The sequence below is a fragment of the Tympanuchus pallidicinctus genome, unplaced genomic scaffold, assembly GCF_026119805.1.
Source record: "Tympanuchus pallidicinctus isolate F22 unplaced genomic scaffold, pur_lepc_1.0 scaffold22, whole genome shotgun sequence".
Classification (NCBI taxonomy): domain Eukaryota; kingdom Metazoa; phylum Chordata; class Aves; order Galliformes; family Phasianidae; genus Tympanuchus; species Tympanuchus pallidicinctus.
Genome location: NW_026294739.1, coordinates 7,154,695 through 7,174,142, shown reverse-complemented (window position 1 = coordinate 7,174,142; position 19,448 = coordinate 7,154,695). Strand labels below are relative to the sequence as shown.

The 19,448-nt window shown below is 42.7% G+C and overlaps 1 long non-coding RNA gene across 1 annotated transcript in view; it reads left to right on the top strand.

Annotated features, from left to right (window-relative positions):
* The window catches only part of LOC128081986 (uncharacterized), a 54,713-nt gene that overhangs the window by 18,234 nt on the left and 17,031 nt on the right, over positions 1–19,448 (top strand). The window lies entirely within an intron of this gene.

Here is a 19,448-nt window from a genome sequence, read left to right as displayed (position 1 = left end):
CTTCAATATGACTTAAACAAAAGTAGTATTTGGGCCAAAAGTCCAGCAAACCTCTTTGTTTATAATGTCCTAAGTTAGTGGAAAAAACTAGTTGCTGCAAAAGGAAACCTGAATTGTCAGAGGCTATATTAAGAATGGAAAGCAGTAATGGAGTGCAATAACAGTGGAGGAATTGGTTCGTTATATCTGAACGAGCACTGTTCAAATAGATGCTGGCATACATTTACTTTCCACATTTTGTGACTAGAAATTGGTGTATAACAAATGCAAGCCTGTTATATATCTCTTTGACCCCTATAACAGCCAAGGTAAATGTTTTCAGTGATAGGTGCACTGCTGCATTTTTATCTTCTGTGGGCTTCAGCGGAACCTTCTATGAAAGCTTCTGGGATCACTGCTTGGTTTGTCATGTTTGTGGGAGCGCTGGGTCTGTTTTCTTTGCCTTACATAGGACTGGAGACCACTAAAAAAGTCAAAACATTTTCCAGTTATGGCTAAAAGGAGAGCCACAAAAACGTACTCCGAAGCTGCAGTATCCAGTGTCAAGTGCAGCATGATGTGACAGATGGAAATGAATGCAGCAAGAGGAATGTGATCTGGAGACCAAATACACTATATGCAATTAGATCATATTCAAATGTTGACTTCAGTCACACCATAATCCAGAAGGTTCACTTCTTTTTGAAAAAGGATCTGAATTTAGTCTTAACAGGATTTTTCAGTAATAGGAATGATACATAGAAAATAAAAATCAGTTCTATAGGGTTTTTGTTTTTTTACGTAGACAAAAAAGCAAAGCAGATTCATTGATCCCCAGCATGGGAACCTGTCTGTGGGTTCTTGTGAAATGGGACCTGCAACAGCTCACATTCTTCCTTCTTACCTCCCCTTTTGTTGCTGTTGTGGCAGGCTTTGGAAACAAATGCGTGGGCTGTGAGGCCAAAAACTTTTTGAATAGACTATGGACCCCAGTGTAGCTCAAGAATGACTTTGGTATTCTTAACCCTTCTCCATCTGGTCCTGGCACCTGATGTACTAGAGCACGTAGGTCAAACTTGTCTCTGGTGCTCGACTGATCATAAACTCCTCTTTGTACAAGCAAGAGAAGAGGAAAGTATTAGCACTCAGTAAATTATAAAGTGAAGGACTAGCATTGTTAATAATTGTACCGATGTTATTGCTTCTTGTCTAGCTTTGAGACTCCACATCAGGCAGAAGAACTGCAAACGTTTCATCTTGAGAAATCAGAGGCTGCCTTGAGTCTGAAGTTTTCTTGGCCTTTGGTTGATGTCATTTGGACGTGGGGTGTGTGCTCCACTGCTTGCTTTCAGAAAGGAAGAGAGGAACAAGTCAAGTGATTGGAAATGGTGTTTTCTCTATAAACAAGACCAACTGCTGTTGCTGTGTATTTAGATAGTGAAGCTGGCTTTTTTCAGAAATGCCCTTTGAGTTTCTTGTGACGCAGGCTGTCAACGCTTCTTTTGGAATTTAGTAAGGGGTTTTTCAGAAGAAGTCCTTGTGGATCCATTTGCCTGGATGTCAGTGATGATGTTTATCCCCTGCCCCTCTGCCATGGAAGTACTTCTGCTGATTTAGGTAATCTTGGTGTCTTTGTGATTTTAGAAGGACAAAACAGAGGTGCAAAATCTCAGCTCTTACTTTGGTGTTCAGATGAGCTGTTTATTTTATTTCCTCATTGGAGGGGTAACTGGGATATTTTTTTTTCCCTTCAAGCTGTCACGATACAAGCTGAAAAAATAGTCACAGAGGGCTTTCTCCTGAGCCTTTCACAGGGTGTAAGAAAACTGATAGACTTTGGGTCTCTGAAAAGCAGAGAGAAATCAATGAGAGTATTTCTGTGTTCACTAAAATCTTGCTTAAGAAGATTCTTGCAAAAATGGGAAAAAAACAAACCAACCCTGAACAAATCCTTGAACAAAACTTCTGATGGAATGTTTGTTTTTGTTTAGTGTCAGACTTAAGTGAGGTAAAACCAGAAAATGATGAATTAAGCACTACATTTTACCTCTATCATTTTTTTTTTTTTTTTTTTTTTTCACTACTTCCATTCTTCCATGTTTCTGTTAAAGTCTGGAAGACTTGCATTGATGTTTAACATTAAGTTTGAAGGCAGGGATACATAACAAAGATGATACCAAAACACTGAGACTGGAGTGAATGCTACCAATTCTGGTCACCAATTCTGAGCTGAGAGACTAAACTATGCTGGCTGTACTTCTTTAAAAGCCCACAAAAAGCAAATGTGTGGCCAGAAGATTTGTTTCTAATTTACACTCTTAAGGCATTTAATAAGATTTTCAAACAAGTGCTATGTATGTGGATAACTGGCATTTGTGGGGATATGATGATGGAGTAAGATCTCCTGTGCTGAAAACTGAGCTTGCAAATACTGTGCTGTCATTCTGTGTATGGTGAGCTCTGCCTCAGAGGGCAGAAGTATAACCTGCTCTTCCTGCCATCTTGTTTGCTTTATCAAGAGTGCATTCCAAACTCTGGTTATATTCAAGCAGCTCTGATGAGAATTCTTTTTTGGGTCTGTTCTGATGATGAAGCTCAAAATGGTTCAAATTTGTTGGGTCTGCATTGCTAACGGGAGAAATAAAACCAACCAACAAACAAACAAACATAGGTCTTTATGTTTGTAAAACGCAGTTCAGATCCTTCTTATTTTTAGTGATTAAATCCTCTTCCAAACCAGCAGCAGGATTTTGGGTACCTCACTTGTCTTTCAAGGTCTGTGAGTAGAGAAGTGCCTGTGGAAGGCAGCAGCCCATCTGCAAGTTGCAGTGCATGCTGTACCATGTGGCTTTAAGATGCAGTGAGGTTGTGGTGGAGGCACTTCACCTGGAAGCCTGGGCAGTTTTGTTTTCTTTCCTGGTGTCTTGGACATTGGAGCCTCGCAGGATGTAGTTATGGCTGCTGAGCAAATTATCATCACCAGAAAAATCCCTTGTTCTCTTCCCTTAATTATGTGATGAGGTAAAGCAGATTCATTTTGTAACATTGCTGGAATTTGGACACCGGTTTCACTGGCAAGGTATGATTTGTTAAGGCTCCAGAACTGAGCTGCATTTAGGCTACAGTAAGTGCTCTCATTGAAGTGAAATAAAATCCACTGAAATCTATCTGTGTTAAAGCCTGTCTAATCCTATGCAAATACCTGAAACTGTATTGCAGTAGTTAAATTAATATTCCAGATTACACTTGAAATGTGACGTGGAACTTGGTGACGTTTTTAAAAATAATTGTCCCCGTGGTTGTTCTGCTTCTTGCTGGGAACACGGCTGTGAAAGGTACAGTGGTACAGCAAGGTTGCCTGGAAGGGCAGGCAACATCTGTGAACCAACAAGGCCTTTCAATTCAAATGGCATTTCTGCAGAAGAATACCTGTGCAGACTGTGTGATTTCATTTTAGCCAAGCCTATGGCTGTATTAGATGTTGAAATGCTCAGAAATATTTACTGTAAAAAAAAAAGAAACAGAATATTTTGATTAGTTCACTCTTGTGTCACAGATGGATGTATGTAAAACTTCTGCATGTATTTGAATGGCCCACGGGGTCTCCCTTGAGTACAGAAAAGAAGACTTTCTAAGGCACTTTCAAAAAGGTACTGAATATCTTATATTTGAGTAGCTGAGGAAAATTTGTATTAAGATGTTCTAACAGTATGGGTGATGTAGTTGGTGGGATTGCAACAGATGATCATGAGCTTTGCCAAGCTAATGTGGGCTTAGGTAGCAGTGCTGAGTTTCTGGGAAAGGAGGATGAGAGACTGCATGGGGAAGGAAAAAAGCTGTGCTCTGATTAATCGGCTCAGCAGCAGGTGTGCTCTGGTGGCATGCCCCAGGCAGCCGCGTTATTCCCAGGCACAGACATTCTCGCATGACACAGGAGGTGCCCGGGGTAATGAATCCCGTTAGTCACGTTAGGCCAAAAAAAGAGATAAGTGCAAGTTTTAATCATTTCTGCAGCTTACAATCTGAAGTTCTTCTGTATCTTCTAGTTCAGAGCATCTCTCCAAACCTTTCCCAGCCCTTTCCCTGGGCGGCTGACCAGTATGGGCTTAAAGAAGCGATGCAACTTTCTTTCCAGGTAGATTGGGAGTCGGGCTGCCGGAGAAATAGCACTCCTGCACTGATGGAATAAATAGCTTAGCACATAGGTAGCCTTGACAAAAGGAGGTACTGAACAAGGATATTTCCTGTCCTGCTCCTTGACATCCATCTAGATTTCTTCCTGGTTTGGGGGTGGAAGCCTACAGTTCTTGCACAACGTGATAATCACAAGTGTTTCCCTGGACAAACTCCAGTGCAACCTCCCTGGAAACCCTTACTGGAGCTGATGGGGTCTGCTGGCTGGAATGACTATGAGACTGAGCTGCAGCGAGTGACTTCTCTTCGGGGTAAAGCAGTTCCACGCGAGTTGGTATTTATGCCGCTGTGAGCAGCCTCGTTACATTTCCCATGGCTGTCCTGACTCCTGGTGGCCGCTGAAGACACTTGTTGTGTGTAAGCGATATTTTTCTCAGAGGACTGAGCTTCCCCCCCGACTTTCAGCGATGCTCTATTGGTCGGCACTTACCGCGTTAAATGGCTAGTAGATCTGCGGCCATCGCCTGGTCTTTTGCTTTGCAGAAGTCGCCATTAACCTAAAAGGATTAAAACAAACAAACAAACAAAAACAACAACAAAAAAACAACTAATGTTGAAATTGGACTTGCATGAATGACTTCACAGTAAGTGCTTTAGCCTGCGAAGATCCATTATAGCAATTGGCCTCAGCTGTCTTGTGTGCCACTTACAGCTTATGCAGCTTTGTGTCCTGGAGCAGGACTGGGATGCAAAGTTTCTCAGAGGTTTCAGCCTGGAAAGGTGGTTGAGAAGAGAATGCATCTATGCTTAGGCCCAAGTCTTCCATTCTTGTTCTTTCATTACCATACTCTGAATCTAGTGGGATTTTTTAGTGGCACTCCAAAATTTGGCAGGACGGAAATATTCCTTTATCTGTGTAAGGCTGAGCATTGTTCTTTCTTTCCTGGATTACACAGCAGTGGTAGGTAGGTTGTTTGCTTTTCTTCTGGCTTGCTGCTTGTATAATAACAGTTTGCAAATATTCTGACAGATCCAGTTACTGAAAAGCAGCACCAGCAGTAGGCACTGCTTAAGAGTTTGTGAAGATTTCTTGAAGATAGGGATAGAGGATGTGAATTACTCCCCAAGTTTGCCCATATTTCTTTGGATGTGCTTATGAGATTCTTTGGGAAGGATAGGGTGCAGAGACAAAAAAAAAAAGTAGAGCTTTTGGGTAGATTCATTTGATTAAATCTTAGATTTAGCAGTGGCAGAATAGCAGCTCTGGTTTATTTCTGCAGTAATGTGGGTTGTTTTTCCTTGTTGTTAACAGTTATAATTACTCCTGGTTAAATCTCAGTATATGGGAGCTGCTGACAGAGGTGAGTTTCTTGTGTATCTGTAATAGAACTTAGTGTTACCTTGGTTTGCCCCAGGTCATAGCCATGTTTAGAGACTGTCATTCTACATACATGTATGGCTTTCTCCTCTTTCCTTGGAGGCTTAATATAACATTTCACTAAAATTCACCTGAAGTTTGTAACTTTATGCTTTTCTAGCTTTCTTGGTCCTGGTTTGTACACTAGATATTCTGAGTCATTTTTGTGTATGCTGTGTGGATCAGATTTAGTTGACGCAGCTGAATACTTTCTAACCCACTTCTGCTTTCTGTGGAGGTTCTCCTTCACAAGTAGAAAGATGTGTGCAGTTGTACCTCATGTCATCAGGTAATACTTGACAATTGATAATTGTAGCTCAAGATTCAGCTATTGCTGGAATCAAGTGATTGTCTCATAATTCCTTCTGTACCAAGGTAAAAGCATGACTGACTACTCTTTCCATGGGGTTTTGCATTTGTGATAGATCCTCTGAAGTGTGCTTTGACACTTCCTTCTTGGAGTGTGTTAAGGGGCTGGCAGTGAGCTGTGGTGACGGAATGAGAGGCTTTCAGAGAAACTCTGTGCAAGCTGACAGGGAGATGCCATGTGGGCCTCGGGCACAGTGTTCCCTCAGTTGTTTGTGAGAAAGCCCTGGTGCTGCTGGAAAGCAGTATTACAGTGGTTGATAGGTGCACCTGTAAGTATTTAAATGACCTCTAGGAAAAAAAGCAAATCTGGTGTGTGTGTATGACTTGGATGCCACACAGCGTGAATCTTTGGGATGGTTTCTGTGCAGTGATGCTAGCAAATGTATATTCCTCTCAGGAAATGATACTGGTGGGAGGTCAGTTATAAATATTTGTGTATTTGTAGATGCAGAAACTCTTCCTTTATTCTGTCTGTGGTGTTTTGGCATGACAAGCTGTGGAAGTTACAAGTTAATTACTGACTACACAGTTATTACTTGGATAATCCTGCAGAAGGGCTCTGTTTATAAGCAGTATGGAATTACATAAAACTCTCAGTATGTTCTTCATGCTTCAAATGTCATCCTAGAGGCAGGTTTAAGGTTTACTTAATGAGAAGTTTGCCACTCTTTTTCTTTTTAATTCCCCTGGCCTTCCTCCTCCCAGCTGGAAGAATCCCATCAGCTCCTTACAGCATTTTGCATTGCAGGTGCTGGGGTGCCACACACAGTCCAAAGAGCTGCACATCACCGTCAGCCCCAGCACTGTGCTGAGCAAAACCATGCAATGCATAATGTACCTTCGAGTTACTCTATGCTATTACAGCTGGCAGAAAGCTTACAGAAAACCTCAGGACTGACACTGGCTTCGTTTAGTGAAGAGACCAACATCAGAGTCTGTGTAACAGGATTGTTCCTGAATATGATAGAGTACAGGGGTCTGATGAGAACTCAAGGTCTTCATTTTGGTATCTAAAGAAGGTATGTAATCATCAGCAGATGAAAGGTTAGCAGAACACACAAATTTAACCCTACACCTTCACTATAAAGATCAAATGTCACAGCCACTTAATTTCAGTGGTTTTCTGGGGAGAACTCAAAGGCACTTAACAAGAATCAGATGTACAAGTTGCTTCTCAGTAATTGGATTCAACAAAATCCTGAAGCTTTTTTGTTCTCATTCTTAAGTGGAATCTGCCAGTTTGGCCAGGATAGAAACTACCTCCTTCCATCTTGGAGCAAAATGTTGGAGGCAGGTGGGAGTCCTCTCTGAGAGAGGTAGGCAGGCACCGAGGATCTGTAGCAGCACCACAAAGGAACTTAGCTTTGTGAGTTTGTCTGTAGAGTGCAAATGTACATTTGGGTTCTTTGCATTTGTTCATTCTTTGCAATAAAGAGATTTCAGCCAGCACTGATGGGTGCTGCTGCCAGAGGGGTTGTGCTGCTTCTCTGCCACCCATAGCACCTTGCAGCCATCTCTCCACTTTCCATCCCCTGGCACACACTGTCCTGCAGCTGTGTGGTCAGCAGTGCTGCAGAGTGACCTGGTCAGAAATGGGGCAGAGCTGTGCACAGCTTTCCAAGTTGGCATTTCCTGAGCTGTGTTTGCCTGCTGGTGAGTAGGCAGACTAGTGTGACAAGCTAGTATTTTAAGAAATCTACCTTGTCATTAAAGGGTGTGTTGGAGATGGCAAAGAACAAAGGAAATAAGTTAGTCTTCTCTGAAGATTGAGAAATAGTGGTGAATGGGACAAGCAGTTGGCAGAGATGTTAAGGCTGGGAATGTGAAATCTGGGATAAGCAGAGGGGGGACACCTTTGGGGAGGAGAAGGGATTGTTCTCCAGGGAGCAGCTTTGGTGAAAGGAAGGTGATGTGTTCTGGGGGCATCTGAAATTCCTGCCAGCATGCTAACTGATCCCAGCACGTGCTCCAGGGTGAGGAAGTGGAGGCTGTGCTGTAGGGCTTGATGTTGGTTTTTAACACAAGTATTTAAAACCTTTGTGCTTGCCACCAGACAGAACACTTGAGTTAAAAACCTTTGGTTACATTTATGTGTCTGTTTCATCTTTATTTTGTAGAAGGAAATCATGAAGTAGAATACAGACAAAGATGAAGCTGTGGGGAATGACTGCCTAAGCTTTTGGGGTGCTGTGGAAGGTTTCATGGCTGGGACCAGCATCATCTTAATACAGCAATGGCCCTTCCCATGATAGGGTGACAAACACTGCCCTGCCGAGGAGTTGTGGGGCTACAGAATGAAGTAGTTGCAGCTTCCTCAAATGTGGGAGCTTTCATATGCTCCTGTCTCAGCAAAGTGAAGATGAGGAACTCTGCTTGTCAGCCATAACTTGGGAACGAGGCATACTGGGTGTCAATAAGAGGTGCTGCTTTGATACTGCGGCTCGTTCCCAGGCCATACAGTGATCTGCACTAAAGGGTTGGATACCCAAGAGAGTGGAGGTGATGTGAATGACCGTGTCCATGCTGCCAGCGAGCCTGTGTGCCTGCAGCATGCTGAGAAGTTACAGTTTTGTCTGGCACTGTGTTGCTGGGGCATTGGGGTGTACCACTGCAGAGCATGAGCATGGCCTGGCTGACTATGAGAACAGGATGTTTGTTTGAGAGAAGCAGCCAGTGTTCCCACAGTTATCTGCAGAGATGTCACCTGCAGTTTAGCTGGTTGGAGGTGGCTGCTCTCCAGGCAGCTATAGAAGAAATGCTGATTGAAGCTGCTTGAGAAGCTAAATCTATCAGGCTGTTAAGGGGTCCTGCAGGAACTGAGAGGTGGTGCCAGGCCTCCCCTGCTAATTTGGTGTGTATCCTGAGAGGAGATTGGAGATTGGCTTAATTTTAAAGCTGGCTTCCTTCTGTGAAGCCCCTTGGGAAGAACAACTGTGTCTCCTTGCAGCTGCTTCTGGGAGTTGAAAAAAGTGTCCCTGCCTCAGAGAGTGAACATAGCCCCTTTTATTTACGAGAGTGAAAAACAAGGGAAAAGCATTGTTAGAGAAAGGCTATAGCTGTGCAACGCCTCAGACCGCTGTGCCGTGCGTGCGGTTTCCAGCTGGTGCTGCTGGGAGCCCCAGCCCACTGCCAGCCCCTCTGCAGACAGCCGCAGCCGAGCTGCCCTGGCGGTGCGGCCCATCGTCCCCCTGTCCTTCCACTGGGGCTCCTCTTGCTCTCCCTGCTGTTTCTGGTTTCTGCTTATCCCTGAGTCTGTTGTTTCTCTGCATGGAGTGGGAGAAGTGGGGCTGTTTTCCTTGCTCTGACACCAGTGATTCCAAATGCTTTCACTGCTGAAATGTTCTGAGTAGCGAGACGAGGGAGGCTGACAAATGTCCGCAATCTTGGATAAGGAAGTAAAGCATGAAGACTTTGTGGAAAATACATATTTTGAAAACGAAACCTGTTTGTGTTTTGGAGCAAGTTGCGTGCAAAACTTGGTTCCTGTTTGTTTCCTTATGTAATATGGTTGATTTGTTTCATTGTGTCCGTACAAACTTTTGGTTGGAGCTTTTTGTTTTCTGTGTTGAGGTGCAAAGAAATTTTGTATCTGAAAGTTCAACTGCTTTTGACTGCTTGAGCTGTTTTTGAGCCTTGGAAGCACAAATAGCATGGAATGTGCAGAGGACAGTTAAGCCATGCAGTCAGCCCTATAAAGGCTTGTTTGCACGCCTGCTCTCAAGCATGCAAATAGTCCACTGACATGCTAGGATGTTTTTGAATATAACCATGTGTTTGTGTCTTGAGCTCATGGTACGTTTAAGTGTAAATACTACAGAAACGCAGCCATTCTCAGTTTTGAAACAGGTGCATTTTGGCTGCCCTATCCAACTTTTTTTGTTGTTGGCTAAGCTTTTTGTTCAAGGAGAGACCTTAAAAAGTTTCTGAAGGATCAAAGCGATGTTACAGACCTTGTGGGTAGCCAGCCCAGAAGAAGAAAGGTGTTTCATAGACCGGTTTGTGCCCCATCTACCTGTGAAGCTAATGTAACTACTGAATCATTTAAAGGGAAGGGAAAATGTAATTATAATAGGAGTGATAGCACAAGAAGGTTACTTCTGTGAAGGACTTGAAAGGGAAAAGAAGAGTGCCGTGGTTGAGTAAAGCAGTCAAGGGAGAGTGATGGGATCAGAAGGCAGCATCCAGTAAGCCAGATATTGGAGCTGTATTAACAACAGGAGGAAAAGAAAACACACATGAATGCATGAAACTCAATTATGAATATGGTATTAGCTTGTTGAAAGTCAGATTAGTAAAATCTGGGGTCTCTTTCAACATATGGATTGCTTTTTTTGCTTCTTGTTCAACAAATGATTTGTTGGATTTAGGTTAAGAGCTAATCTTACATTCTGTAGTGACTGCGTACTACATTCTGCAAATCGGAGTTAGTTTTCATGCTTTTAAAAATCTTGCAGTATGTGCAGTCATTTCTTAATGAGCTCCTTTTCCCTAAAATGTTTGGGAGGACTGTGTCCTTCTCATTACAAAGTCAGGACAGACATTGGCTGTGCCAGGCAGTTTGGTAACTGCCTCCTGATCTTGAATGATCAAACACTTTGTAAGGAGGCAGTTTTCTAAGAAATGCACCATGAAATGGAGCAGATCCATAGTCAGGAAATGTCAAGTAATATTTATTCTATGCTTAATGACAAGGTCCCGATTGTAACTTTTCTCAATATGTATTGTAAAAATGCCTTAAAGTATTTTAGCAAGGATGGAAATGATGGGGCAGAGCTCATCAGACAGCACCACCTACTGTCCCGAAGTGGGCTATGAAGACAGCCGTGAGATGGTCAGAATATTCTTCTTAGAATCCACCTGCCCAAGTGTTTGCTGTTTCACTGGCAGCTTGAAGCCTCTCTGAGCAGTTCTGAGGACTCATACAGGGATGTGTTAAGCTCTGATTTCGGGAGCCTTCATTAAAGATCTCAAAAGCTTTGACTGCAACTGCATTCATTTGGCATCCTGAAATTTGGTCATCTGAAAGATCAGGACTTCCACGTATACTGTGGTTAATACCGACTTACATATTTAAAGCTTTCCTGAATGACAGTCATCACTCGACAGTCTGCACACCCTGAAACAAATTGCAGATAAGCATCAGTGCATACTATAGTTTTGGCAATATCCAGCCTTTGAAACTGTTCTGACTAAATCCAAGTAAATAGCAAATAGTTCACATGAAGTTTGAAGCGGTGATTCTTTTGGACAACAGTGGTGCTGGCTCAACCATCCCTAGGAGGTGCATTCCTAAAAATAGGATATGAAATGGAACCTAAGGAATAGAAAAGTTGGCCATGAGGGCAGAGAACATAATAATAATAATAAAACAAAACAAAAACAACCACCTCCTCAACCCTCAACAAATGAACCTGTTGTGTAGACTTCACTTCTGCTCTTGTTAGCAGTGAGTAGAAGATAGACATGCAAATAAAGGATGGCAACCTAGAAGGAAGGTTTCCAGGTTTGCCGATTTTGAATTAAAAGGCTTGTGTGCCTGGAATGCCTTTCTTGGGGAACTGCAGCAAAGTACAATGAAGCAGCATGCAGCACTGAGTGCAGGATTAGGGACAGAGCATACCTGTGTGCTGAGCTCAGCTCTGCCTGCTGCTTAGAAGAAGAGGGCCGCTTAGAAGAGCTGAGAGATGACTTTGGTCTTAAGATGGGATTTTGGAGAGTTCAGGGCTGTTTGGCAGGGGAGGTTCAAAGGAGGCCTGGAGGCAGCATGTAAACAGACTCTTAAGCTGTTCAGCCATGTGTGCAATTCCTGGGTGAGAGGCTGTGTTGCCTTAGCTCTCATGAGGCTCGTGCTGAGGAGGTGAGAGCTGCCCAAGGGCAAGGTGCGCTGCTGTTGGCACCATGTCCTGCTTATGCCACAAGAACAACATGCAAGCTGTTTGCAGTGACAGCAAAGCCTGTTTGTATCTGTCTGCAAAAGACTACAAATGTATGCGTACCTGCTATTGGGCTTGGTAGAGAGGAAGATGCTGGGAAGTGCAAAACTGGCTCAAAACTCTTCTATTCTTATTGGATGTTGAGATCTGGTTTTGGTTCAGAACCCTTTTCCATTCATTCCAGATATTTATTTTATGGCTGAGATGATAGAATACCTTGTTTTTGAAGACTGCACAAATGCACTTAATTGCTTTAAGATGTATTTACTGCTACAGAGTAGTAGTTCTCATAGCAGATACAGAACTTCAGAAAAAATCTACAGTATATAATGATATATGCGTATAATGTAATAATGCAACGAGACTCTTTTCACAAGGCACATATGGCATATTCAAACAGCTCTGTTCTCATAATCATGGCTTTATGATGTGTCGCCTCTTGTGTCCCCGGACATCTTAGCAGGGGCTGGGGGAACAAAATCCCTCCTAGTGCAAGAGCAGAGCAAGTCTGAGACTTTTTCACAAGGCTGAATGTGTACAAACCTATGGGGCCAGATAACGTACGTCCCAGGGTACTGAAGGAACTGGCTTATGTGATTGCTGATCTGCTCTCCATCATTTGAAAATTATATCTGTCAGGTGAAGTCCCTGGTAACTAGAATAAAGGGAAACATTGTGGTGGCTTTCTATGATGGAGAGATAGCATCAGTAGACAAAGAAAGGGCATTTGTTGTCATCTTCCTGGACTTGTACAAGGCCTTTGGCATGGTCCCCCACCACATCCTTATCTCTAAATCAGGGAGAGATGGGTTTGAAGGCTGGTGGATGAAGAATTGGTTGGAGGCCATAGCCAGAGGGTTGTTGTCAATGACTCTGTGTCCAGGTGGAGACTGGTCATGAGTGATGTCCTCAGGGTCTGTCTTGAGTCTGGTGCTCTTCAATATTTTTATCAATGACTTAACAGTGGGATTGAGTGTACCCTTAGCAAGCTTGCCCTTTTGATGCAGCCCAGGATGCTGTTTGATTTTTGGGATTGCAAGGACACGCTGGCTCATGTTAAGTTTTTCTGTCCATGAGGACTCCCAAGTCCTTCCTTGATTCTCAAAATATCCTGCCAAGAGTGAGGAATTGAAGGAGTGACTTCAGTGTAAAATATGAAACGCTTCTCTGGAGTAAGGAAATTATTTTTTCTGAAAATCTAGTTTTGCACTCTTCTAATTATAGGCTCTGACACTGAGTCAGGTTCTCTGCTTCTTGAGAAGTGTGAGTAACTTAATTGAGTATCTTAATTAGCTGCAGCATTTATTTGTTTCTGTGATCAATCTGGCCCTGGAACTTGAGGTTCACGCATCGTTAACAGTGATGTGCTCCTGGAATGATTATGGAATGCCTTTGGTGCTGAGGGGAGCAGTAAACACATACCTAGCTGTGGTTTTAAGAGCAGGTGGCTTAATCTTTCACTAAATAAAGCAATAATTTCAGCATATTCTGGTGATTACAGATAATAGTTATTTGGGTAATATTAGCTTTTTCAGGTGTGGCATCTTGTTCTAGGTGTTGTAACCTGTCGTTTACTGCTTTGGTGTATTCAGTTTTACTTGGTAATTGTCTTGCTGAAAACCAGATTATATATTATTTAGCTGTCAGCTGTATTGGAAAAATGCCAAAAAACTCTTAAACAGATGTTACTCAATAAGCAACAGTGGGAACTCGAAAACAAGTTGACTCCTTGCTTCATATTTGTTAGATAGTTAATACTTGTTAAAAAAAAATATCTGAATTAGATCTTTCTGCCTCACTGTCTGTGTCATCTGATGGTCTTGAAAGAACAACTTCTGTTAACTTGGCAGAAGGCTGAAAGACATCACAAAAAGACCCTCAAGTTACTTTGACTTGAGGAAAAGCCCCAGATAGCCCTCAGTTCAGCAAGGTGCTTCTAGATAAAGTGATAAATTCTCTTGCAGTAGAATTTTGGTGTAATTTGTTACGCTCTGACAAATCACCAGGAGAAAGCTAATGGTCAGCATTTTTTGGAGTCAGACACAGGGATCTTTACTGAGCTTTCTTTCAGCAAAGCAGGAATTGTCTAACCCACTTCTCTCATACCACAGTGTTGTATTTTGTTTGCACTTCCCCAGCAGGGATGAGCTTTGCTACAGATATACCACAACCAAGTTTGCATGTATGCTGACTTAGAGGTGAAAGCTTAAACCCAAGTTTTGGACTACGTCCATTTATAATAAGCCAAGTTAAAGTTCAGTAGTTTTTACAGGACAGCTGCTTCGTTTTAGGCACTGATGTGCTTCCCTGACTACAGAATCATGCAGGATTTAGTGTATCTGTATGTATACAATGTACGTATTCCTTATGGAAGGGGAATTCTATCAGTTGTGACTCATCTGGGCAACAGAGCGAAAAGACTTTCCATAATCATGGAAGAAAAAATGTTGGGGTTAAGACTCAAACAAGGTGTTCAATCTCAAAGCTGAACTTGGGGTCTTCTGAAAAACTCTGGGGACTTGAGAAGCATTGGTTGTATGCTTGCAAGGCTCCCATGTCTTTTGGTGTGGGATAAGGCTACTCTAGGTCAAACAACTGAGCTTCTCAACTGCAAAAATGCCTCACTTCTTGCTTCCTTGAGAAGCCAGCCCTGCTTCCCACCCTACCCTCCTGATCATCTCAGCCTGAAAGAACTTGTTGGATTCCATATGTATTATTTTCCCTGTCAGAAAATGACTCCCACTCGAAAAAGGATTAGGGAGGTTGGCAAAGAAAGAGTGAATTTAATTATAGGACAAAGCAGCATTCTCTCCCCCAGGACTCTTGGCTTCGGTTGTCACTTTTGATGCTTATTCTTTATAAGTGGTATCTGGTTGGCTTGTGTTTGTTTTTCATCTGATAAGATGGCATCTTTTTTACTCCTGTGTTGTTGCTCTATTGCACAGATCTTGGATATTGATGGAGTGTGATAAGCAATCCCCAAAATACAAGGATTTCTGCTTCTAACCAGAATGAGATTATGGCATGGTGTTGTGATCCCATCTTAGTTTAGATATTGTGAAGTACCTACAGCATGAAGAAAGCATTTCTAGGACTTTTGCAGTTGATAGAAAGATGAACATCTCCAGAGTATCTTTCAGATGTGAGAAAGACTGGGCTCTTCTGTGCACATGTATCTTCTGTCTAAAGAAAAACCCACAGTGACAAATCCTAAAGACTGCTGGAAAAAAAACAGAAGTTACAAATAAAAAAGCTAATGCTTGGGCATTGATTCTGTAATAGTTTTTATATAATGTGTATTGTGTATATAATGTGTAATGTAACAAGATACAGCATTCTGTGATGATTTTGATAACCTCATGTCATGTAGTTTAGGAATAGTAGTACAGGATGTAGGGCTTGTGCTAGATAAGTGCTAGGTGCTGCTGTGATGGTTGTGTCATTGATTTCTGCATCTGGGCTCTCTAGCACTCTTGGCTGTGTCTGCTGCCAGCTCCTCCTGGACAGCTGGCCCTGCAGCTGAGCACAGCACCTGTATGAGGTGCTTGCCTTCCTGACCTGCTCTTGCCTCGGTTCTGCTAGGAAGATGAGGGTTGTTCGTGCCGTGGGCTTTAGTACTCCTGTCAGCTGGGGTGCTTTGGTGCTCTTCCTAATAACTGAGGCTGATAGGATATCCTGGAACTTTAGGAAAGCTGTGGGGGATGTTGAAAGACTCTCATTGGACTTTGCTCTCTGGGTGGCTAATGAAAGGGTACAAAACTAAATGTGTGTCAAGTCTACCTTGCCTTCAGGAAGTCTATGTGGAAAGCTCCATTATCCTGGCATTTTCTGTGCATGCGTAAAAGGAGCTGTAGGCAACACCTTTCATACTGACTTTGAAGAGAAACTGTCCTCATTAAGCAGATACTGGCTTGCTGGAGTGATTGTCAGCTGCCTTCAGAGGAGGTTTTCTCAACATGTATCTGCTACTGTCAAGCCAATAGAGGTCTTGCATAAAATGTAGAGCAGCAAAACACTTTCTTACGAAAGAGAAGGTCAAGAAAGTCAGAATAAGAATTCAAATATTGCTGGATAGAACTTGCAAGGCATCCTGTTCTTGTGTACTGTGATGGGGCAATGAAGGACCGGGATTTTATCCATCAGTTATATCCATCCTGTAATATTTTAGATGCAAAACCCACTCCTACATTAATTGCAGAATGGCTCTGATGGTAAAATTGGAGAGGGGTAAGCTGTACTTTACAGTCTTGCATTAAGCAGGTATTGGAGAGGTGGAAGCTCTGGACAAAGACCTTTAAGATTGAGATATTACATGATTCTTCCAAGCTCTTCTGTGTTTCTGTGTCCTGGGCTAGGATGCCTTGAAGCTAATGAAAGACCTTGTGAATGTAATAAACTTAACAGTTATTGAGAAATGACATTTCTGAATCACAGCAAAATAGATGTCTGCTAATAGAAATACTGAAGCACTCTTTGCTTCACCCTTAGCAGAACATCTTGGCAAGGCTGATGTGATTTGTTTCCTTATTGCATAAAATCAAAATGTGACATGTGTCAGTCTTTTAAGTATGAAAAGGCATTTATTGCAGAATGTTTTAACCAAATCTTCATTATTCATTGGGGAAATGGTTGTGTACTGTCTCTCTCTTTTCTGAGCAGCACTAGCTGAAATGTTTGAAACGCCGTCATAAATGAAGAAAATAATACTTACATGAATAGAGATCAGTGGTGCTCTGGTTCAGAGTTTCTGCTATCCAGCACAAAAATTGCTGAGCAGGAGGAGAAAGAAAATGACAAAAGAAAAGCTGCTTGTTGTTTTTGCTATCTGCATTTGCCATAAGAGGACTTGCATAAAGCATTCAACAGTCTGTGAGAGAAGTGCATTTTGTAGTTGCAGAATTAATTAAAAGTTTAAATTTGAAACTTGAAAAATCTGAGCATGTCCAAAATCCCTGTTTCTGCATGTGGGATAACTGAGACAAGACTTATTTTATTAAGCCTCTTTCCCATTCCTTGAACCTCATTTTTATCTTCTGCTTCCATACTTCAAACCAAATAGCTATGGTTCCTCGTACTTACACTCAAGCAGATGTTTCTTCACATGCAGTAATTACTGTAGAAGTAAAATTATGTAAATTAGATATTTGCTTCATTCTGCATTTCCTTGTATGGTGGAACAGGAAAGATGTGAGTTGAGTTTCATTTAGTTCTGCCACCAGGAAGATGACAGGAACTCTGAAGTAAAGAATACTGCTTGCTGGGACTTGCACAATTTCCACTTTCTGTTGGGTACTTCAGGCAAGAAAAGAATGAATGTTATCAGTATTACCCATTTTATCTACACAGAAGCTTTGTCTAAGTGGTGACACATGCAGGGCTGTAGAAAATACCGTGTTAAAGATGTGTGTGGCTGTGGCTTACAGCTGTGCATTCATGTATTGCCTTTCAATGGGCTCTCATAGCACATGGATAAGAATAACCTCCTCTGGGCTGGAACACCTTTCACATTAACACGATGAGACATCTTTCCTCTCTGTACCTTCCAAAGTCCTGTTCAACAGCGATGGGGAGTTATCGTGGTGCAGCACTACAGGTGCTGTGCCCCCCTGCTGACTGTGCGCACTGCTCTGCAAGTCTCGATACAGACGTTGTACGTCAGCCTTGTTCTGGGCAGCGCCGTCCTTTCCTGCCGTTGCCGAAGTCCCATCCAGGTCTCTCCAGGCTGGCAGCTGCCCTGCCCACGGACCACTGTGCCATCCTGCAGCCTCACCCTTCGATCCAGCTCGCTCGGACACCTGGTGGCTTTTCTCGGTGAAGTACTGTGAGAAGCAGAATGGGAAAAAAACCCGAAAACCAAAAAACCAAAGCGGTCGGTCGGTCAGCGCTCTTAGTTTGCTGGAGAAACGCTGCTCCCTAGCGTTCAGTGAAGGGCTGTTCTGGGAGCGCTGCACCCCTCGTATTGCAGTCATCGCTCCGCGGTCCCGTTTAGGTTGACGTGACTTGCAGAGGAGGTAACCGCTGGACGCAGGGGCTTTCAGCAGGTATTTGCTGACGCTTTTACGCAGGCTGTGCTACTTGCTTTTGGCCGTCTACTTTCTGGCATGCCATCTCCGAATGGCAAACGGAGACTAAATCCTCCTCCTGCTGGTCGGAGTGTGAGTCAAGACGAGATTAAAAGATTTTTCTTAATTTATTTTTTTTTAGAGATTAAAATGGAATAATAGTAATAAAAAAGCCAAATTTCCAATAACTGCTGTGAATGCTGAGAGGGACAAAGAGCCCTGTGGGAGCATAGTTGTCTTTCTCAGGGTGAGGACCAAACAGGGGAAGGGCAAAACTCTGAAGGAATTAGGAATTCAGGAGACTGAAGGTATAATGAGTACAGATTCTTGCTTCTGTCCCTATGCTGTCCTCTGCTGGACTCTTATTTTTTATCCAAGCGCTTTACTGTAGTGACTGCTGACATAACTGAAATAAAACGGAGAATCTTTTATTAAATAGCAGCTGTAACCTAGTGTGCAGCCCTTCGTGTTCACTCTTTTCTTACCTTTCTGTAAGGCTGGGGTGAGGCGCAAGCAGAAACGGAGCGGAGTCATAGATCATCCAGGTGTGTGTTTGCCTCGTTCTCACACCTCAGTCCACACCTTGCCAGGACTTCTCAGAACTACTGACTTACCACATATTAACACAGTGGTGCTTGGTGTCGTACTTGATGCTCCATATCACCTACTAGCTAACAGCCATGGCTCCTGCATGGCATGTAGGTACATGGAATTATAGATGGGTGGGACTGGGAGTGGCAATGCATTCTTATGCAGTGCAGTTCCAGCTGCAGTGAGAAACCTCTAATGACAGCGGTGGTACTTGGTGGTGATTAGTCTCTTGGTGGTCTCAGTTATCCTCACTGCCGTAAAGCTTCTTCTAACATCTGACTGAAGTTGTCTTTGCTACATGCTGTTACTTTCTGCAGGTGTAGTCACCACTTTATTCTCTTCCTTTGACTAGCAGCCTTTGCAGCAGTGTGTCACAGGATGAGCGAGAACTCATTCTGTAAATACGTGACTTTATCAAGCCAGAGAACAAGGATGGGCAAGGATGTCTGTTCCAGCCACAGACAGCTTTGTAAGCCCCATTAGCAGCCCTACTTCTGAGAATAAGGGTCATCTTTAAAAATTCTCTTACAGAGAGAATTCTGTATAACTCCAGTGGAGTAGAGCCATCGTTTCTTTGGTAGCGTTCTTTCTCTTTCACTTTTTGAATTTTAATATTTAATATATTTAATACAATATGCCTACATATAGAAGAAGTAGTTAAAACGGCTGTTGAAATGCTTTTGTTACTGGTAATTTTAACACTTTGAAAGTTACACGCATATCTCAGGGGATGTTAGCTGGAGGCTTTCTCTAGTTGGGGTGTTTTGTGCTGGAGGTCTGGTGGATTAGAGGACAGGTGAATTAGGGAGGTGGGAGGTCTTAGGTGAGGCTGTATGCATGTGGGATCTAGGCTGGTAGGAACACAGAGAGAGGGTTAATTTTTAGGACAAGCCAAGAAAACTTGCAAAATTGATGTAGGAACATAAATGTTTGTTTTCAATTCATCTGCTGCCTGGAACAGAT